Source organism: Lagopus muta, chromosome 3 (genome assembly GCF_023343835.1).
Source record: "Lagopus muta isolate bLagMut1 chromosome 3, bLagMut1 primary, whole genome shotgun sequence".
NCBI lineage: Eukaryota > Metazoa > Chordata > Aves > Galliformes > Phasianidae > Lagopus > Lagopus muta.
In genome coordinates, this window is record NC_064435.1 from 83,583,733 (window position 1) to 83,606,366 (window position 22,634).

At 39.1% G+C, this 22,634-nt stretch overlaps 1 protein-coding gene across 1 annotated transcript in view; it reads right to left on the bottom strand.

Annotated features, from left to right (window-relative positions):
• LOC125691343 (uncharacterized) overlaps positions 1 to 22,634 on the bottom strand; it is a 211,664-nt gene that overhangs the window by 60,305 nt on the left and 128,725 nt on the right. The window lies entirely within an intron of this gene.

The following is a 22,634-nucleotide window of genomic DNA, read 5'->3' on the forward strand; positions in this document are numbered from 1 at the left end:
CTTGAACTATGTGCACTTTGACTAACTCTCTCCCCAAGGCAAAACGATCCTGCATTCAGTAGGGTTTTATCCCAGTCTTCTAAAGGACTTAACACAGAACGTACCTGATATAACTGGACCAGAATGTCAACCGTGATCGAAATTATGATCAAGACATGGGGGATACATAATGAGAACCTCATCTATTCCACAGTGGACTGCTATTGGTAGGGGAGTACCTCTAGGGGGTTGTTTATAGAAATCAGGTCTCCCGCCTTAAAAAAAAAAAAATAGAGAAAGAAAGAAAACTGTGTAATTCCTTGTGCAGTGCTCTCCTTCCTGCTTGTTATCACAGATGACATAATAGATACTAGCTGTGTTCAAGGTGTTCAAGTAGTGCTATACAGCAGGCTGCCTTTGGAGAGAAATTTCACAAATTTTCTTCCAATGTGAAGACATTTAGTTCCCTGCTTCCAAAGTATAAAACAGAAATTTAAAAATTGCTGCAGTGTGTTTCCCTAGAATCAATGTGTGATTGCCAGCTGCACAGGGAGTTTGAGGGATATTCCCTTATCAGAAACAATCTCTAGATAACATACTTTCCTCTATTGCCTATAGCTGCATGTAAGACACATCAAGACAAATGTAAGCTTTCTTTCCTGTTGGTGTCATCTATTGATCCAGTGCAATGCTCTTCATCTGAAATTTCCTTCCCAAAGGGGACATTTACTATGAAAAGCAAACCTTTCTGTCTGGTGCTAAGAAATCTTGAAACTTATTGCTAATTACTTCACAGCACCATTGTAATACATAGCTCAAACATGTAATACATGCTCAAACGATACAAGGGCCATGATTTTCTTGGTAGAAAGAATTGCTTTGCAATATTGAAAGTGTAATATTATGAGCATACTATGTGGTTTTTGAGTACTCTGTATAAAACTGTGCTCTGCATCTGAGTATTTCTTCTCAGACACATCCCAAACTGCTATGCCAGGTATGACTAACTGACCTCCAATAAGAGCCAAAAAACAAACAAGCATGACTGAAAAAAATACAAATGTATGGCAATAATGAGAAACAGAAAGAAAGGTAGACTATGTTGGGGTATGAAAAGATGACTATGCCTACAATAAATACTCTGCAAAAAACATTTGTTTATGCACCTATATAGGGCGCCCCAAAAGCAATGCCTCCTTTTGATTTTCATGGGGACAACAACAGATACAAAAGCACAATAGCACTACTTGATAGAGAAAATTCTGTGCTACAAAACACTATTTTTTCAACATAGGCACCAACACGAGCTATGCATTTTCACCAGTGATGAAAAGGAGCCTGCATGCCATACTTGTATAAATCTGCATGGCCATTCAGAACATGGTGTGTCTTTCACATTGCTATCTCTCCTGATGAAAATCAACACCCACCGCCTCACTGTGCTCACATTCACTGAGTGGTCTCCAGAAGTGTTCAGCAAGCACCAAGAAATGCCTGTGAGCGTCATTTATTCCATATAGAGGGATCCAATGACACCCCTTTGTTTCCAACACGCTCCCATGTCAGACTCCATTCTGTCAGACTGCCCCTCTGCTGCTGTCTCTCTCACAGCAAGAAAATGTAATGGAATACTGGTTGGAAGATTCAACCCCTACTGCCCACCAACATCTGCATCTGATGTCATAGGCCAACACAATAAAACAGGAGGCATTAATTTCAGAGCAGCCCTAAGTACATTCCGTGTGCCATCTCTCCCATCTCTGCAGTATGCTAGTCTAAGACATTATCATCCTCACAGAAAGCTTTATCTTTATATTTAGAGAGTGGAAAGTGAGGAGTTAGAAAAGGCAAAGTCCTTTAAAATGAAAATTGACTTGCTAAATTCGTAGCTAACCAGCATCCATGTGAGTTTTCGCAGTTTCCAAGAGCTTTTGTTATTTCTCCTATGTACTTGAAATTTAATCAGAACGATGGAAGTAGAATATTTTGAAGTTAGCACCAAAGAAAGTCTCACTCAAAAGTAAAGAAGGGGTACATACCTTTCAAAAATGTCAATAAACTTGCTCCTTCTAATCAGATATAGAGAAGCGACTGTTCAAAAGAGACTGGGCTGTGAGACTTCACCCATATAACAAGGATTCTCAGGAGAGGTGGAATTGATTCTGTGTTAGGTCACACCTCAGTGTTTCTCTCAGCTGGGGAAAGAACTGTGGTATTTCCCCTCTCCCTAGCCCTCTAGTCTCACAAAGTCTGTAGAAACTAAATCTCAGACTGCTCCTCTTAATCAAGTTTGCCTAAAAATGGCCAGAAGTTCACAAGTTATTAGAGGGAGTGATAGTTTGATTGAATAAACTTTGCTTTCTTAGGAAATCTGGCTAAGAAATAAACCCTACGGTTCAGAAACTTTTGTCTAATGAATCCTAAGACAGAAAAACAATGCACTGGGCAGAGCAGAAGCCTTGTTTTTTTGTTGTTTTGTTCTTTTTTTTCTTTTTTTTGCTATTTCTGATAAATAATAGCTACTACATATTGAACTTAAAATGGAAGTAACCTCTCTGCTTTTTTTTTTCCCCCATGTACATTTGTTTTGAAGTGTATTGGTAAATAATAAGGGTGGGGTTTCTTACTGGTTTTGCGAGGGAGGGTTGTTTTTTGTTTTTTGTAAAAGCTCAAAAAATATATTTTTCACTGTCTTTTATGAAGATACAGTTCAGCTTTTTCTTAGAAGCTTTTGATTTTCATCAAAGAACTCCAAAACCCTGAAAAACACAATTGCAACTTTTCAAAGAGCCTGGTTCACCTATAAAATAGAGGTAAGAAACAACTACTAAAATTCAAGAGGCACCACAGATGTGATTCTGAATTTTAGCTTTAACATTTCCTTAGTCTGACAAAAGGCTTGTTTTTTAGTGCGGTGGGGGAAAAAAAAAAGATTGTAAGTTTTCCTACTAGCCTTAGCACTATTTCAGTATCTTCTATCTACAACAAAGATGCGCACTCACTTTTTGGAGACAAAACCCCATTATCTCAAACCCATAAAGCCTTCTACTAATGGTCCGCATTCAGATGAGATTTCACTGACTTTTGGTGAGGCTCCTTTGACTCAAAGATATTAATTCAACTAGAAGTACCCACAGAGGAGTCACACGCTCATCCCTTGAACAAGCTGACCCTTGCCAAGACTCACAGTGATGGGTTAAAACCACTGCCAAGCCTGCTGCCCCTTTTCTCTCCAACAGCTCCTGGTGTAGCATAATTGCTGTTGGTCCTAACTTCTTACCCAGAGCTTTTTGATTAATTTTAAAGCCTAGCATAACAGATATATTTACACAGTGTTAATTTTGTTTAGCTAAGGAGCCTGCTCACCTTCTCATAAGTTTGGTAGCAGCGATAATGAAAACCTCAAGAAGTCAGGCAGGGCTGCCAGAGAGAGGTTCCCAAAGATGATGAGGAAATTTAGATGGTGAAATACAATGAGAAAGAGCTCTGAGGTTACTGGACATAGACTACTTAGAAAACTCCAGGGTCAATTCAAATAATAACGTTCTCTCACATTATGGTGTTTCACAGACTCTCACTTAAAACATAGCCTGTATGTTATTTATTTCTATAGGGATCAATCTAAAACTTGATCCACAATACATCAGAACTTCCAGCCATGTTAAAACTTCAGTTTTCACATATCCTGGCTTCTGTTTAGTGATATGATACTTGTGCAACCTTAAAATTGTGTTAACATGCTGTGTTTTTTTTTTTTTATTTTTAATTTTAACCTGAAGGCAAATTCATTCACAGGTTGTAGTTGCTGTTATTCTTTCATTGTGAAAACTTTTAATCATTACTGGGAGAAAAAGAAAGTGTGAAAGAGGCTTTAGTGGTTTGTGCTTTTTGTTGGTTGCTTTTTCTATTATTATTTTCTTATGTCTGCTTATTAAGCAGTTTTTACTTGCTGGGCTCAAAGTTTGAAGGTAAGATTTACAAAGACATTGCCTTTTTCCAGTGAACATTCTGCTATATTGTTAGAGACACTCAGCAAATTCCAGCAGCTGATTTCTAGACACAAAAGACAAATACAGCCAATCCATGGTCTAGATTGTCTTTCTGCTTTTTTGGTCATGAGACTCACTGCTGAGCACATCAGAAGTTGTTTGCAACATTTAATGAAGGTCATCAGCAACCTCTGAGTTTTCATGGTAAAAAGGAGCATGTTCTGGCCTTGTTTCCTTTGTTGTTGTTATTGGTGGTTTTGTTCCTCCTTTTTGTTCTTTGACTGGTCAGAATCTCAGACTGGAAGTAGTGGTTGAACTCATTTATTGTGAGACAACCAAATTAAAAGTATGGAACAATGCTGAACTGCATAGAAACTGCATTTCTTTTTGTTTTTCAAAGACATCATTTGACAGTCAGAATAAGTATTAAATTCTCCTTCAGCTGGAAAGTTAAGAGTCATTCATGAAATTAGGAACAATTATCATACTATATTATACTGTCTCATCTATGTGTCAGGAGAGCTGTGACTAGTCATAGCATGAAGGAACCTGGAAAAATGACTGCTTGCCGCTTCAAACAGAAGATGCATAGCTCAGATGCTCATTAATGAGGAAAAGGAAAATTGACATGTCTAATATTTATTTTAATATTGCCTCTAAGCTTCAATGTGTCAATTGTCAAATCCTTTCTCTCAGTGATTGTAGAATCACAGATTCATGGGCATTGGAAGGGACTTCTGGAGATCATCCAGCCCAACCTCGGCTAAATCATGTTTCCTATAGTAGGTCACACAGAAAAGTGTCCAGGTGGGTTTTGAATATCTCCAGAGAAGGAGACTCTAGAGGTTGCTCTCTGGGTATCCTGTTCCAGTGCTGTCATCCTCAGAGTAAATATTCTCCTCATGCAGAACTTCCTATGTTTCAGTTTGTGCCCACTGCCCCCTGTTCTGAAAAGTGCCTGGCCACATCCATTTGACTTCCACCCTTTAGATATAATCTGTAAGCATTGATGAAATCCTCTCCCAGCCTTCTCCAGGCTGAACAGTCCTGGGTCTCTCAGCCTTTTCTCCTACAGAGAATGCTCCAGGTCCTCAGTCATCTTTGTGGCCATCCATCCACTGGATTCTCTTTAGATCCCTGTGTTTCTTGAACCACAGAGCTGAAACTAGACACAGCATTCCACACGTGGCCTCACCAGGGTAGAGAGGGAGGACCACCTCCCTCAACCTATCGGCCTTACTCTTTTTAATGCACCCCAAGATACCATTGGCCTTCTTAGCCACAGGAGAGCACTGCTGGCTCAAAGCCAACCTGTTGTTCACCAGGATCCCTGGGTTCTTCACTACAGAGCTCATCTCTAGAAGGTCATCCCCTAACCCGTACTGACGTGTGCAGATATTCTGCCCCAGATGTAGGACTTGTTGAGCCTCACTGAGTTCCTCTCAGCCCAACTCTCCGTTCTGTCAATGTCTCACCAAATAGCAACACAGCCTTCTGGTTAGACAGGTGTTAAGCCTCCAGAAAAATATAGTGCACTAGCCCAGCTGTCTTCAGATGAGGTCTAACTTCACAGGCTGCAGTACTCCAGCTTTATGACTACCCTGTGTAAATGATGCATCTTCCCTGGGGCGTATGTTGGTTAAAACAGAGACTTTGTTCATCATCGCTGCACATTCTCGCTGTTCTTGAACAGTCCTTTGACTGAGCTCAGAGCTCTCTTCAGTAAGTCAGAATCTCCCCTACCTCTGCATTCCCAGAAATAGTCTTTATTCTGGAATCACACAATCATAGTATGGCCTAGGTTGGAAGGGACCTCAAGGGCCATGAATCTCCAACCCCCCTGCCACAGGCAGGGCCACCAACCTCCCCATTTAATACTAGACCAGGCTGCCCAGGGCCCCATCCAATCTGGCCTTGAATACCTCCAGGGATGTCCCATCCACAACCTCTCTGGGCAGCCTGTTTCAGCACCTCACCACTCTCATAGTAAAGAGCTTAAAGAAGAGACTGTCTTCTCTGCTCTGCAATAGTCTTTCAATGCTTTCTCCAACATAGTGAGTGAAAGAGCATGCCTCTTCCAGCCTCTATTCTTTCCACATTATCATCATCACTCAATCTAAGCTGGAAAAAAAAAAAAGCTGTTTCCAATCATTTGGAAGTGAGTCAACTCCCTGCATGAAAGCAAGTCCTTTGATCAAGACTGTTATACTGTGCATGTAGGCTCATCTAAATTTGTTTAATGGATCTTTAAAAGTCACCCTGATATTTTACCAGTTGATAGTCACAATTCCAGAAGCTGAAGAAACTCTACTTACAATGTGATTTGTCTGGGGGCTTTCCTCCTCCTCCCTCCCCCCCTTCATCTGTAGATTGATCAATGTAGTTTGAAAATGAGCCCCTAATAGATCAGAGTAGTAATAAACCTCCTAGCACAGAGTCATATTGTGAAATACAGCTCATTGCACTGAACAAAAATCAGTATGTAAGGCATACATAATTGTTAAAGAATAATGATAATAATAAGCCAAGATAAAATAATTACGGTGTTTTTTGCTTTTATATTCAAGAGCTACAACTGTACTACTTACTGTACTCACACCTCAGAGCTTTCTCATAAGGAGCACATACTCATGCACCGCAGAGCATGTACACACTCAATCAAGTGGGTACATACTATCAAGTCAGGGTTATGTTAGATTTACTACAGAAGTACTGTCCAGAGAGCTGCATGTATGTGGCAAGTCCAAGGCGTCTAGAGCACACCAGATTTCCTGCACATTTGCAGGCTATTAATCCACACACAATAGATCTAACACATCTCAGGCACAGAGCAGTTCCCCTCTCATGTGCTGTAGAGCAAGTCTGTACAGTCCAGTGGTTGCATCTGGAATTGCCACATGGGCTGTCAAGGGTCCAAACATTTTGAATAAATGCTGAAAGTCTTCAGATTGCACTCAGACACAAAAGGGAAAATCTGGGAAAAAACAGGTTCTGGGAACTGGGTGAGAAATGAACATAAAAAACAGTAACATTTCTCTGTGAATGTTCTTCTATTATGTGATAATTTTTGAACATGCCATCCAATCAGTTCTAAAAATTCAGGGAATGCACTAGCTATCACTGGCCTGAACTCTATTGATTCCAATAGAAATTGAAACAAGAGAACAGGGAAAATAAAAGACTGGCAGAGAAATGGCAGAGAGAGAGCTTGAGAACAAGCATGAAGGCACATAATACCCATCTGTGTGAAGAAGAATAAACGTGAAGGTCCCTCCCTATAACATTTTTCATGGCATACATCATAATAAGACTACAAAAGGATTCTCAGGTACAGACAGTAAGGATATTCTTCAAGATAAAATAAGACAGTAGCGGGTGGGGAAACTTCCTTAGTGTCCATTTGTTCTTTTTTCATACTCAATCTAATTATTTTGCTGCTGAGATGTAGGAGTTTCATAAGGCAATTACTTACCAATGCAGGCAAAGAGAATGTGTATTATTTATTTCATGCTTCACAGGATCTCACTTCAAGTAAGGCACGATGGTCTCTTAAAAGTTTCTGATTGCAGAATAAAGAGAGACTAAAAATAGCTTTCCCTTCATGTGAAGATTTTCAAATACAATTCTGATCCCAAATCAGGATTAAAAATGTGGAAAACAAAAAAAAAATATATATACGCAAGCTGGTATTCTGGTTAGTGAAAGGACCTGTTTTGATCATTTAAACTCTTTGAAATTATTTTGAACTTTTCAAATGAAAATGAAGAATTCTGTATATATTAAAGCATGAGAAACAAAAGTCACTTCAAAAATGTCAAGACTGAATGTTTCAACAACATCCAAGCATTGTTACAATTATTATTTCCTGAATCAGAAGAAGAGTTAACAGTTAATCTTCTCTCCAATTATATATTTTGAAAAAATTATTTTTTCCAGTGAAAAGTACTTTCTCAAAATAAATTAGAAAAACCGCAACCAAGACAGTAACGCCACATATCCTTGATTCTGATGTGGTCATATGCTTCCTTTGTTTTAAATGGGTAGCCGTAGACATACTGTAAAATACTCTGTGTAATCCAGTGTAGCACTGGTCTGGTAAGCATTGTGGTAGACAGTACACAGCACTGAGAATGCACTCGTAGTAAGGAGTGGAAATGCATTTTTGGTTGTGCTATCCAAGCAACCTTGGGCACTGCGCTTACTCTGAGAGGCTGTGCTCCAGCTCAGGCAGGGAAGCTGCCAGAAGCTACGTGGGAGGACCAGGGAAGGCCTGGCAAGTCCCTGGGGAAGAAAGAGAACAGGAGTCCTACACACCGACCAAACCGCTACGGGATATCACCAAAATACAAACACAAATTTCAACCCACTGATGAGACAGCTGAAAGGTGACTCTGGATCTGCTTAGCCAGGTAATTTTAGGGTACTGAGAATTCCGGACTGTAGTCAACACTAGACATAAAAATGTTTTTCTCACAAATCTTTTCCTCCTTAATAACAACTAAGCTGGGACTCAATTGTAGACAAGGGCTTGGTGCAGAGTCTTGAACAATAAACTGGTTAGATTTATTATGAGTTGAATGACACAATGTTGGAAGCATATGCAGCCAGCCTACAAGACTAGGCTGTGTTACAAAAGCAGCCACCACCAGTCTATTTAATTCAGAAGGCCAATCATGAGAAACTTTTGCTATAAGCTACAGTTACTGAGGCTCTCTTACTGTAAATAGGAATAAATGAGCACACAATCACACATACACTACTTTCCATAGTTGCCTTGTATAAAAACCACACGCTTCCTCTTGTAGAAATTACACACTTAAGATTCAGCTCTCAGCTGACAGATCTGTCCTGCTGAACTCACTGGACTTGCAAGATAACTCACAGTGATGAAATTTTTGACCTATTTTCATTTTGCTAATTTTCCTAATACACACTTGGCGCTTTTATTTTATTACTGTAGCTGAAGATTAAAAAAAAAAAACACTAAGCTATCTCTCTTGTATTAAATAAAAGCAATATACTGCTTTTATTTATGAGAATTATCAAAGTTCAATTGTGATTACCGAGATGCAGTTCTACCAAAAAAAAAAAAAAAAAAAAAAAACAGCTTTTCCTCACACAAACCTATTCATCATTCACTTTACTTGTGTGTAAGCTTATCCTCAAATAAAACCCTTCTCTACTGGGTATAAACACATTCTCAGTAGTCTTTGCTTGAAGTTGTAACAAACACAGGGGGTGAAGGCGTGTGCTGAGTCCAAGTCTCTTACACTATCCAGACCAGCGGATTCAGACCCAGCAGGAAAGCAGGCAACACTCAGTAAACCTGCTTCATGTGGAGGCTGCAACTTTATTAAATGTAAACCACATTATGGGCTTATTTAAATTAATGGGCACAGTGGGTGCTCAACACCTCTGAAAGAGTCTGCACTAGGACTAGCCATAAAATTTTCCACTGAGGCTGTTGTGCAAGGGAAAATTGAGACTACTGACTAACAGCAGTTGCCAAAAAGCTGCCTTTCTCCAGGGATTCTTTTCTTGATAAAATATTCAAATTTTGGTGCCCTCAAGAACTAACCAGCTTGTTTCTACATCCCAAAAGGCTGCGTGAGGCACTCCTTCCACAGCCAATTGTCCCAGTGTGCCCCTTAAAGGCTCCAGCTCCACACTGTGTGGGAGCAAGTATGGAACCTCCGTGGGAAGCCTTGGCTTCAGTGGAAGACAGGGAGATGAGACGGTGAAGTGGCCAAACTGCTGCCCACATGCTTTTGGAGGCACACACTGATCTTAACCTCCTCCATCCTCACCCTATCGAGGCAGGTTTCCATCAAAGAAAGTCAAGAGGACAGGCAGGAGAGCACCCCATGGCCTGCCTTCCTCAAGAGGACCAGAAGACTTGGCCTTCAGAGGGTACCACAAAGCCTGCCAATGTGACAGCGGGCACACAACTGAGCTACAACCTTTCCAAACTGAGCCACTCAATTCCTTAGATCTGGATGCTACAACTTGGTTAAAAACACCATTGTTTTCTGGAGAAAAAGATAATATTTTTCCTAAATTTAGTGTACAAATTAGGGCCATTAACTTAAAATAGTTAAGGGAAAGTAACGGGTGGTATTTGATCTGCAACCTGCTATGGTTATGAACAATGAAAGTCTCTACAGAATGCTCAGCTGAAAATTGAAGGAGACACTTTTCCAGTTAAAAGCACAGTATTTTTAATTGGTTGTTGCAAGAAATGGAATATCTTAACTGAATGAATGACAATTACTTACATTATTTTTATACTTAAAACGTCAGCGTTCAACGATTACTTTCAGCTCATAGCAATAAATTGTAGACTTTTCAACATCAAAACAACAAAGCTGCATGGAGAGAATGTTTGTAATTGAAATAAAAATTAACCCAAATATAGACATGAAGCATCATTTTTTAAAACAACAGATATACAGCTGAAGCAATTTAAATATCATAAATACTGCAAGATCACACAGTTGTAGCAATTATGAAATTAAAATTAAGAATTACACAAGTTGATATACAGTGCTGTACTGAATGCAAAAATATTTATACATACTTGCATGTAGGCAGATCTGGATTAATGGTTTTAGATTTTGCAGAACCATCAGACTTGTGGCTGTAATAGAATAAAATACTGAGGATGGACTGCAATAACTTAAAGCTCAGTCTTTTGAGCTGAAGTATTCTTAAGTATCCTTATTTCTAGTCATTTATATTGACAAGATAATGATTTTTATTTGCTCCCTAACACTACTGGAAAGCTTTATAGTAAACAATTTAGAAGATAATGAAAGGTAAAACTTCCATCTGAAAAGGTTTGATTCAACAAAATTATTGGGACAATCACTTAGGTTAAGTGTTTAGCCCAGAGGGCAGTATAAAATTTCATCAAAATTCAAACCATGCATAAATGATCTCAACCTGCAGTGTCTATTTATACCACACAATATGTTAGTCACATTTTTCACTGCAGATTGAAAGTAATGATGAAGTAACAGATAAGGATGAAAGACTGAATGTGTGCTATGCCACCCATGTATAATTCAGTTAGTGGCAAACATGGGTTAGAAAGTATCCTGCAATAGCAGGTGTTTTCAACTGCCTAAGAAACCTGTGCAACACTAATGAGGAAAATGGGACTATAAATAAATTAGAAATACTATAAATTCGCCAAGTAATGTAAATAGTTAATAAGTCAGTGGATCTGAAGCAGGCACTCAAAATCAGAAAAAGAAATATTGATCAAAAGAATACCGAGCTTTGATATAGCTTAGGATCAGCGATTCCTTTTAAAAAATAAAAAAGCATCTTTTTGTTTTAGTTCAGAAAACAAAGCAATGACAAAGCGCAGCACAACAGGCATGGTTTTAGTAGAGCTAAAGTCTTCACACTTTAGTTAAAAGCTTTTAGAGAAAACTTCAGCACGGAGTGTTTTCAATTCCAGCACAGAATACAATCCTCAGCCTCTTAGAAGTAATAATGACAATGGTCAAGAGCTCATGCTTGTTCCAGTTTAAGCTTTTGCATTACTTATGCTAAATGAAAGCTGCAAGCTAGAAATTAAGCAGGAGTATTAGTGATTTTTCATTTTAATCCTAAAAGATGACACTTTTAATTGATGACAGCCACTGAAATAAAGAAATACCTACAGTACATGGGTTGTTACTAATCAGCTAATTATGGATAGCTCCACTGAATGTACTCATTCTCATATGCCAGATGCAGTTTTTGGCCAAACTATTTACAATCAGTTTCATACTTGTGTACAACCATTTAGATGACTGCAGCAGCACTGACAAGTTGCAGTCCTGTTGTAGTTAAACAGTAAATGCAAATAACTGGCTTTTTTTTTTAATTATTGTTCTAGAAGTATCAGTGTTATATGAACCAGTAACATTGCCAACTAACGTTTTGAAAAGGTTGTAACAAAGCACTGAATTAAACAAGTTTAAGCAGAAGGGCACTTGTAGTGATGTGCTTTCATCCAGCATCACACTAGTTTTAGCACTCTCAAGTTCTCATCACTCCAAGCAGAGCTAGATGATGATTTCTAGCTCTTTGAGGAGGGTGGGATTAAAGAAGTGACCTCATGAATGTCACGAATTAGGGACATAGTTTAGTGGGCACAGCGGTCATGAGTGGTTGATGGCTGGACTAGATCATCTTAGAGGTCTTTTTCTAACCTTAATGATTCTATGAGGAGTTGTCCCCAAGTGAAAGGGAGTCAAAGATGCACATGGAAGTAGTGACAAGCAAAGATAAGAGCTGATAACTTCAGACATACAGTAACATCAGCACAAGGCACACTATCAAAGAGTAGCGGGAGGCTAAATGGTGGAGGACCTTACAAGTGACTAGGAAAGATTATAGTGTGACAGATGACTCCAACGATAGCTAATTTAAATGCCAGTAGGTGCATTATATTTCAAACGTAGACAGTCTAGAGTGTGATGGAAAGCATTACAGCAGGTTAACATGAAAGTTTACACTTCAGTCAGAGTAAATTGTCATCACTCCACTGGAAATGGTGCTTTAACAACTCACTTCAGCTGAGGACTTGCCCGTGTGTTACCGAAGCATTTGCTGTCTTTAGAAAAATACTGAAAGCAGATGCTAAAGCTGGTGGAATTTAACAAGTTTCTGCTGACTAATTGCCCCAAAAGAGAAATTACAACAAAGTTAATGAACGTTAAGCGCTGTGCAACAGTTTTTAGTTCATTATGCTGTTCTAAGCTTCCCATTTTTTTTTCAAAACGGGTGATGTTATATAAATCATCTGTCCATATTAGCATTTTTATATCTTTATACACTGTGTAATGCCATCGTTCTTTCATTGAAGTCTAGGAAAATGGCAGAACGAAGCCTTGAATACTTTATTTTGAACTGATTTTCTTGGGCCATTAGTAAACAGTTTGATGCACAGCGTCACTAGTAACACTGTTCTCTCATCTTCCTCCATTTAATGAAAATCTGTGAAATAAATGCTATAAGGCAGCACTGCTGGCATGACAAATTCCAAGCCAATAAGTCTTGCAGTTGCCAAGATGTAAGCTCTGAAACTTGGCATTTGGCATTCAGAACTAGATAACCTTACTATAGTAACTACATTCACTGTATCTACAAGAGGGATGAATAAATCAACAATAATTGAACTACTAAAAGTGTCTAATTTCCAGCATAGTGCTTCAAGCAACAACTGAAATTAAAAAACTGTTAAAACACAGCTACATACCCATACAATCTTGTCATGAAAGCACTGAAGCAAAGGTTAACAAAAAAAGAATGAATATGCATTCTTTGCTAAAAGTAGCATTCCTTGATCTACAGTAGTGATGAACTGTATAAATGTCAGGTCCCATCTAAGTCCCACAGAGCTTCACATTCCTAGTAGCAAGAATTTTTTATTGTTCCTGTAACATTACTTGAGGTAGGAAAAGGCTACTCCTGATGCATGTGGAATGTAGACCCACTTTTGAAGCCTGGCAATGTGTCTAAAATTAATAATGATCGTAAAACCCTGAAGTAACTCTCCCAGAATTAGATTATTAACATAGCATGATGAATTTACCTGAGAAACCAACCAAAAGTAAAAGCTTATTTGGTAGAATTTTTAATCTCCCACATGTCTGCAGATTGGTGGCAGTGCACAACAGTCACATCCCTGTGACCACAGCAGAGCTGATATTAAGCTTCTGGGCATGTACAATGACAAGGCATTGCTGAAAGCTGCTCAGATGTTGGTTGGAGCCATTCTGTGGGCCAGTATCTGGACGGTCCTGATATGACCTCAGCATCCGGATTTCTTGTGTTTCAGGAACTGAATAAAGATATCAAGGAAGCATATTTCCACCTAAAGCCACAATAAAATGTTTAGTTTCCAGTATCAGATATTGACCTCCCTTCAGCATCTCAAATCCAGAAAATGAGTATTTATTTGTTTCCAGCCCTGAGCTAAAAATACAGGCATGGTTATCGTTGCTAAAGCTTCCATTTGTCATATTTTTTCCTGAAAGCTGAGGAATGAGTGAGGCTACCACACTGACAATATTCTCATTCTTACAGGTAGTGCCCAGTTTTGTTGGAGATTCTTTCAAATGGATCGTATACTTAAATATATGATCCATGAACAGACAGGGAAGCACTCCTCCACATACACTGTGCTTTATCACATGATGAACTGGACTGAATACACTTCTTTCACCCTTTGCTCTCTGTCATTTTGTAGGTCAAACCCAATACCTAATGCACATATGTTAAAGTCAGAGACAGGAAGACAGATACACAGAGACAAAAGAATCTTTTCTTTCCTCAAAACTCCTGTCAAATATAAGGCTAAATTGAATACTTGTGGCACAAAAATACATGAGTGTCTTTCGGAAGCTGAAGATCATGATGCAATGTTTTGAAATGGAAATTATTCCAACTTTGAAATATCATAACTTATCAAAAAAAAACTAAAGATGTTATAAGGCCCTTACGCTACATTTATCTGAAATTCCATGCAAATGCAAACACAGACAGTTACCCTGTATAAAGGGATACACTGGTTAAGGGTAGCATTGCTTCTTCTATATAAAGCAAGCTTCAAAGGGAACAGTAATTTTTGGATTAATGGCGAAACAATACAGAACATGTCACATGAGTAGTTAGTTAAAAGCTCTGTGAAATAGCTTCTCCCTAATTCTGAGTAATAGGGCTGATCAACAAATAGGAATTTTTCTGTTCTGTCCCCAGCTCTCAACTCCTGCAACTGTTTAGACTGGAGGACTAAAAGTCAGGGCATTTCTGCATATCTGTGATAAAGACGTAGCATTCAAGAGATCTGCAAGAAAGAATGGCTGAAACTGGAGTTTCATCATTTTGAATCCTATAAAACAAATCCTGGAATGCTAGTCATTATCACTCAGCAAAGACCTAATGCAAATGTATGATTAGATCTCAGTACCAATAAGCTCACAAGTTAAGCCAGAGAGTTGTCATAAGACAAAGCGAACTCTTAGCCATTAACATAACTACATATGAGGGCTACCCCATTCCAGCATCTTCACTTCTGAACTTCAGCCTCTCACCTTATTATTTCAGTGAACACTCACACTTTTAACATCACCTCCAAGAGTCACCAGTTAAAAGACCCATATGTGCTCAAACTTTCCTTCTCTTCATCTTTTCATATTGCCATCACAGTTTCATATTCTTACCCTTTGCAAAGTGTCTCATTTTATACTGTAAGTTTGCAAGGGCAGAGAACCTTCTAGTTATCTGGTTGTTTTGTCACACATCACTGTGTATTTAATAATAATTATGCCTCTGCAGAGGTATTTTATTCTGATAGATTCAGAACTATCCCACCAGGATCTTCAGCTACTTATACATTTTGCTACAGGCTACAACAGAAAGAGTTAGAGAATTTACTGAAATAACAAAATTGTTTTACATACATATGGTCTATGTTTCTGTGCCTCAGCAGTGACAGATAAAAAGCAGCAATCTATCTTTTTTTTTTCCCCCCCTCCACACTGTACTCAATAGGATCCAAAGCGTGGTACCCACTTTGCTACTAATGCACATGTATAAGTCCCACTTATTTACTGTAGTGCCCTGAAGATGTGACAGTTAGCTATGTAATGCACCTATTATTTTTATTCAATCTGTTCATTAGAAATGACCGTGTAGGGTGCACTCACAGCTTTTCTTTTCTCTGCTAGTCATCAGTAATGTCATTTTCTCTAAGTCATGAAAACAAAATGTGTATTAAATGACAAGCAACCACCACACACCTCTCTTTACCCAATGCAGCACAGCTAGCTTACAAAGTCTTATGCCTTCTTTTGAGCTGAAAGAAAGTGAAAAGCAATTCAGCTATGTCAAAAAAGTGCTTTTGTGCTGAGCAGGAAATAATGCTAAATGGTCTAAAATATTTATGAGGGAGAAAAGCAGGTAATATTCTGACTTGACTTGACTCTGACCAGGCTCAGAGACTGGACACTCAACATTCCCAGTATTTAAGAGGAGAAATTAACGATTTCGTGCATGAAAGCCATACTCTAACACCATAAACAGCTTTCCCTCAACTACTGCTATCTTCTTTCACTTTCACCAAACAGGAATTCTCTAAGTGGGAGGAAGAGAGGGAAACAAGCATTATAGCAGAGAATTGTACAGCTGTTCTCCCAAAGAGGGCAAGGGCAAACAGTGGCTTGTCTGTTACAGTACGGGGGAGCATTTGCCTGCTCCTCCTCCTCCATTATATATAAACACACAGCAACTACACAAGTTCCTTGCCAACATCTCTATGAAAACTTGATTTTATTAATGGAGTTGCTCAAGGACTGAGCCCACTGCTCCTTTCTGCCTGAGAATGTTAGTCCCCAGTGGAAAAAAAAACCTCACTGACACCATCAGAAAGCAGTCACCCACTGATCACTCAACCCTCAGTGCCTGCTGAAGGATTTATTTCACCAGTTCCTCCTCCCCACTGCTAGAAGGCCACCTCTAAGCTAGTGAAGTTCCACAGATCAGGAAACTGCAGGAGGCAGGGCAGCAGCTGCCAACTCATCTCACCACCCTGAACACATGAATAAAATTAATTTCAAGCATAACTGTGATGAAGTAAATAGATACTTGCAATATTAAATGTTCCTGTCACTGCAGTGATACAAATTTGGGCAAAATCCACTGTGTGCATAGACATTGGAAGGCTTTGCAAAAGTGTTCTATAAAAGATAGCTCTGAATAGATTTGTATTTCCTTAGCATTTATTTCTGGTAATATCAAATGTTGTGTAAAACATGAAAATGAGTGCGTTGTAGCTAGAAGGGAACTCAAATGATATTAAACTGGTGAAGGTTATGGCTACAAATATTTAAGCGAGTTATACAGTAGGAACCAAAGATGGAATTTACAGCATATAATGACAGACAACCAGCCCTCCCTCTGGCACTGTTGGACTTGAGGGCAACCATTTTTCTCATTGTCTACTCTGTGAATCCACATTCAGGAATTTACAAACTCATTACATTTGATTATCCCAATCTATGTTTTTACGCCACTTCTATTACTTAAATTTCAGTAGAGGTAGCAGATTGCACATGCTTGTGCCTTCCACTTTGTCTTCATGCAGCTTGGCCCTCTCCATTTCCACCTGTGTATCAGCAGGATCTACACCTTATTCATCGTTCACCCTTAAGTTGCACCAGCTTATGCATCACAGCACATCCATACAGACGTACTGTTCTTCACTGACACCAGACTGCAAAGGAACACAGTCTCTACGTGTACGCATTTCATTCGACATTGCCCATTTATGAATGGCAGCAAGTGAAAAGAAGCAGCAGATGTCTTGTGAGATCAGGAAAAACAATGTAGCTGTATTTAATGCTTTGTCTATTGAGTAAAGTTACCTAGAAAGTAAACACTCACCACAACAAGCTAAACTAACCCACACAGGGCCCCACACAGCTAAAAATAAAGCTAAAAATTCACAGAAATACATACCAGTCTAACACCAAAAACTCAATCTGCAAAATTGCAAGGACATGCACCAATGCCAACAATGATCTGACATCTGAACACATGGGGAAAAAAAAAAATGACCTGCATCCTGCTGTGACTCGCCTGCAGAACAAAACTCCTGTGAATAGTCCAGAATCAGGACTGAACATGGTGGTACTCCATGCTCACTTGGCCAAAGCACAGCATTTTTAGGAAGGATATATCAAATATTTGCAAGTATTCAAAGACAATAGTAAACATTTAAACATGGCTTACCCTTAAATTTGCGTCTTGGAATATGTGAACTGGTTTCCAGTTTGAAACAGAAGTAGGAACATAGATGTAGGCATCTCAGAAATCACTGAAATTACTTCCTTAAAGTAATTTTCAAAGAACTAGACCTTCATAAAGCAAGGGATAAAAAGCCAGTCTCCTTTCCAAAAAGAAAGTTGAACACCCACGCTTAATGATAGTATTTTATATATAGTGCATGAAGCAGGTTGTATTAGAACAGCTATAAAAAAACTGGTAAAATTTGACCTTTGTTCTTAGGTAAATGTTACATATTTGAGTAAAAGGTTGCATTTATAGGCAGCCACACCATTTTTTTTTTATTTTAATGAAATCTTTAGAGAAGCTCAAGGGAGATTCTACAGAAACTATTTAAACATGCAACACTAATTTTGAACAAATTTTAAACGCTCAGACAAGGATTCTCCTCCAACATTCAATTCATCATCCCTTTACTCAGTGTAAATTCAATCTGTTCTGTTTGTGTGACATAAACAACAAGCAGTTTCACAGGAACAAGGCAAACCATATGTGAAGGTGCTTTAGAAAGCACAACAGGGAATACACCAAGCAAAGAAGCATCTGCATTTATTTCAATGTCAAATCGCATGAGTGTTATAAATTGGAAGTTTATTGTTTTTATTAAAGACCTACTTTACTATATTGTGCTGCTTACAGTTAACCCTTCCTTTCCCTCGGTGTGCTCATGAGTTTGACCAGAAAATACCATAAGGGTTACAAGTGCAGCGCTACAAATGGCTCATCGTGTCCATCTGCCTTGTCTAGGCTGGTGTGTGCTGCCAAGTGCATGCTGTTCTCCCCATCCTGCCCATCTCACACCAAGGCTGCTCCTGAATGGCTACAAGTCAGAAACAATGCCTGATCCAAGCCCAGGTATTTTAGAGGTGTGAGTATGTAAATCTAGATAGATTTACTCTCTACTGACGCTCAAGATGCTATCTGATCCTTTTGAAACACATCATCTAGCCTGCTCCTGAGCTACCTTGAGCAAAACATGGCTGCATCCCCGAATGGCTGCAGTAAATTGCTTTTCCAGAAGCTGGAAAGAGTCAGCTTGACACATTTGGAGCAGAGGGGAGAAAGAATTTCAAACATCATTTAGCCTGTCTGAGCTACAGGCACATAGGTTCCAAGCTAATTGCACGAAGACAAAGGATGATCATTACTTTATATTAGTGCACAAAATTAATCCTTAAGAGCTGTATTTGATGATACATCAGTTGTATCTGAAGCTGCTAATTCATTATTTGAGGTCAAGTTGAAGATTTCTAGAGTCCCAGACACTATGCCTTTATTTGAGGGTATCAAAACAGATGAAAGTTCTTGCAATCTGTGCAGTTCTAACTCAAATACAACTGCACATCAGAAGTAGTGTTAAAATGCTCAAGTGCCAAAATTATTTCTCCCATCTGCAGGTATTACTTCAAGAAAATCTGCCTTTATAGTGACAAATAGCCATGAAGAACTTTTTTCCTTGGGGAACTAAAGAATAAGCAGCCAGAAAGCTCCTGACAGAAGGTTTGAGGCTGTAAGGGCTGAAGCTTGTCCAAACGTTTTCTCTCTCAAGCTTATAGATTTCACCTAATTTAGACAATAGCCACTAAAACTAGAAATATTCACGTTCTGCTGTGGGCTGTGTGGGCTCTTGGTTATAGAAAGACCAATTGCTGAGCGAAAGGAGCTCAGAAAAGCTGTGGTGGGAGGCCAGGTCCTGCAGGCAGCTCTGTAGCAACACCTGCAAAGCTTCCCTGGGGCTGATCACACCAGCTGTGCCCACCTCCTTTTAATACCTGACCACATGCATGTGTTGTCTTAACCTGCTCTCTCTCTTTATACAGGTTGTGCTCATCCCCGTCCATTTGGTGGTTGTAAGCAAAGCCTGTTGCTTTCAGCAAGGATGCATCTGGGCACAGGGGAGGAGCTGCTCAGGCAGGCTGCGAGATCAAGGTTGAAGGCTATGGGCTCCTGGAGCCAGAATAATCTTTTTGTTACATGTGCATATAATGCCCACTATAAGGAGGGTTGACTATGGCCTACGGATGTGAGGCACCACTGTCAGATTAATCTGAACAGAAGAGGACAAGCATGCTGCAACAGTAGGGGGGGATGGAAATCATAATTATCACAAAAATATTTTTGATTGCTAAAGAAAATTTTGCTCATGCTCTCCCATCTCCCCTTTGGAAAGCCCTACAAGAAAAGAGAAGATGAGAGGAAAAAAAATAATCAGGAGAGGCAGAGGAAAAAAAGATTGAGACTGACTGCATACTTGCCACAGTACAACACTAGCTTTTAATTAATACAGTGTATATACAGCTTTGAAGACTGTTGGTCGTGCAGTATTTTATGATAAAAACATTTTATGGGATTTTGTTTTTAAAGAGGATTCCATAAAATAACCTGCTCCAATAAATGATTTACCAGCTGCAATAAAAGATCAAGGAAATTGCTCAGATTGTATCTTGGAACATCTAAAACTCTGAAGTTTATGGAGATCTAAGCTGCCCCCAGATCTACAGTCCTCTTAAAAAATTTTGTAGTAGCTAATTATCTTGCATTGCATTTTTTAAAAGGTAGCAGTCCTAGAGGAGAGGAAGGTCTGGAAACAGACAAAGAGGAGTTGATGTTCTTTCATGAAGAAAGTGGGAGAGAAGAAAGGAGAAAATAAAGACAAAAGCAACAACTGGAACCTCATACTGATGTGTTAGCAAATGCAGCTAACAACTCACACAGTATTTGATAGTCCTTCAATTACAAAAATACATTTAAACTGAGTTAACTCTCAGTTTAAAAAGTCATGATTAAAAACACGTCTGTTAAGTAGCATGCTAATTATAATATTTACATTACTTTATCGAAAATTGAGTGATTCGTTTTCCCGTTCTTTTCCTTTCCAATAAAGATGGCTTTTTACCACTAGCGAAGCAGGAAACAAAGACACTGTCTCTAAATTCTGTTTTGTTCCAACCTCACGGGACCTTCACATAATAAATAAGTAAATAAAGCAAGCTCTGGTGTTTATTTCAAAGAGGATGGCAGAGGCAGTAAATAGAATGGCATATTGTAATAATAAAATACTAGTCTCAGTTGTCTCCACTGAGGCCAGACAGCACAGACCATGTGAAGAGTACCTGGCAGCTTTCATTTTGTATCAGAAATACACAGCCTGCACCCTGTAACTCAGACAGGGATCTGACCCCTCGAGAAACCTCAGCAAACCACAGAATTACAGAATTATAGTTGGTAAAGATATCTAAGATCATCTAGTCCAACCATCCACCTACCACCAACATTGCCCACTAACCCATGTCCCTAAGTACCACTTCTACACACTTCATGAACACCTCCAGAGACTGTGTCCCCAACACCCCCTTGGGCAGCCCGTTCCAGTACCTCAACACTCTTTCAGACAATAAGCTTTTTGTAATATCCAACCTGAACCTCCCCTGGCACAACTTAAGGCTGTTACCTCTTGTCTTATTGAAACACAATGGAAAGCACAACAACAACAGCAGAGTAGCAAGGTCCTAGGCTGCAGCAAGTAAGGTCATGCTCAAATGCAACAACCATGGGCACACAAATAAAGGAAAGAAACTACTTACTTTAAGAAAGACTCAGGTATACAGGGATTTCCAGCAAAATAGTCTTATCGCCACTGCCAACCCTTAAATGAGGTCTGGGAAGGGGGGAATCCTGGCTCCATCCCTTCAGATCACTCAGGTGCATAGCTTGCACCTGGGCTAGCCCTGACTTCACACCAAGTGCTCAATCACTGGTTCAAGCCATGATGTAGCATTTCCACTATATTTATCAAAAAGCCACTGTCTGTATCAGCACCAAGCTTTGTGTCTATATCCTCCTCAAAAGGGTCAAAGAGAGGAAAAGGTACAACAGAAAAGGGGAAGAACTATGTTTCTCTCTTGATTCCCACATCAAACTGCAAGGTGCATGCCAACTGAGGCACATGGCTGCTCCCTCTGGGGAGCAAAGAAAAAAAAGAAAAAAAAAAAACTGGTGCAAAGGCCACCAGTTCAACACCCTGAGTAGTGACCAGAAACCAATGTGTGTTTCAGGAATTCTTCCTTGCTAAGGAAGAGTGGATTTGGATGCCTTTAACAACACTTTCAAGTTGAATGGCTTTGGAAAGGAAGATCAGTGCTGCCCAGCTGCTAACTTAAAATATTATTTGGATCACCATAACTTCTGCAAGGAACAGAAGAGACACTGAAGTTCATTAACACAGAAATCAAGCATTTTGAGATGGAAAGCACTGATGATAATATGGTTAATCTAATTAGAACATTGAGACAAGTAGAATATAATAGTAAGAGCTGACCACCTCTACAAATTGGTTCAGGTTTCTATAGTGAAACGCACCTGGTTTCTGCAGGGTCTTTACCTTGCTTCCTGCCAAACTTCCAATGCAAAAAGTGGCAAAGTAGAGAACAACAGGCTGTTCCCAAGACTAGCAATGCTGGAGGATTCTTGACTTGCCTAATTAAATAATCCTATATTGTTTTGATAGAGATATCATTTGAAACCAAATTTTCAAGATGTCTATCCTACTCTGATGTTCATTTTCTGGATTCTCTGCTTGAGGCTATGGGATGATTTTCAGAAAACAAAAGGTGCCAGAGATGTACAATATACAGTAGTATAGAGTAGAAGAAAAACCAAATCATTTGTTGCTTATAAATGCTAGGCATATCTTGCCTCTCGCTCTTATCTGGGAAAGGAAAATAACACATCTTCCTTACTTTAAAATGATTTGGGATATAAAAATTAATTCTTCTTTATAAAGTTCCATTGAGACGGAATGTACAAGAAAATCAGTATTTCTAT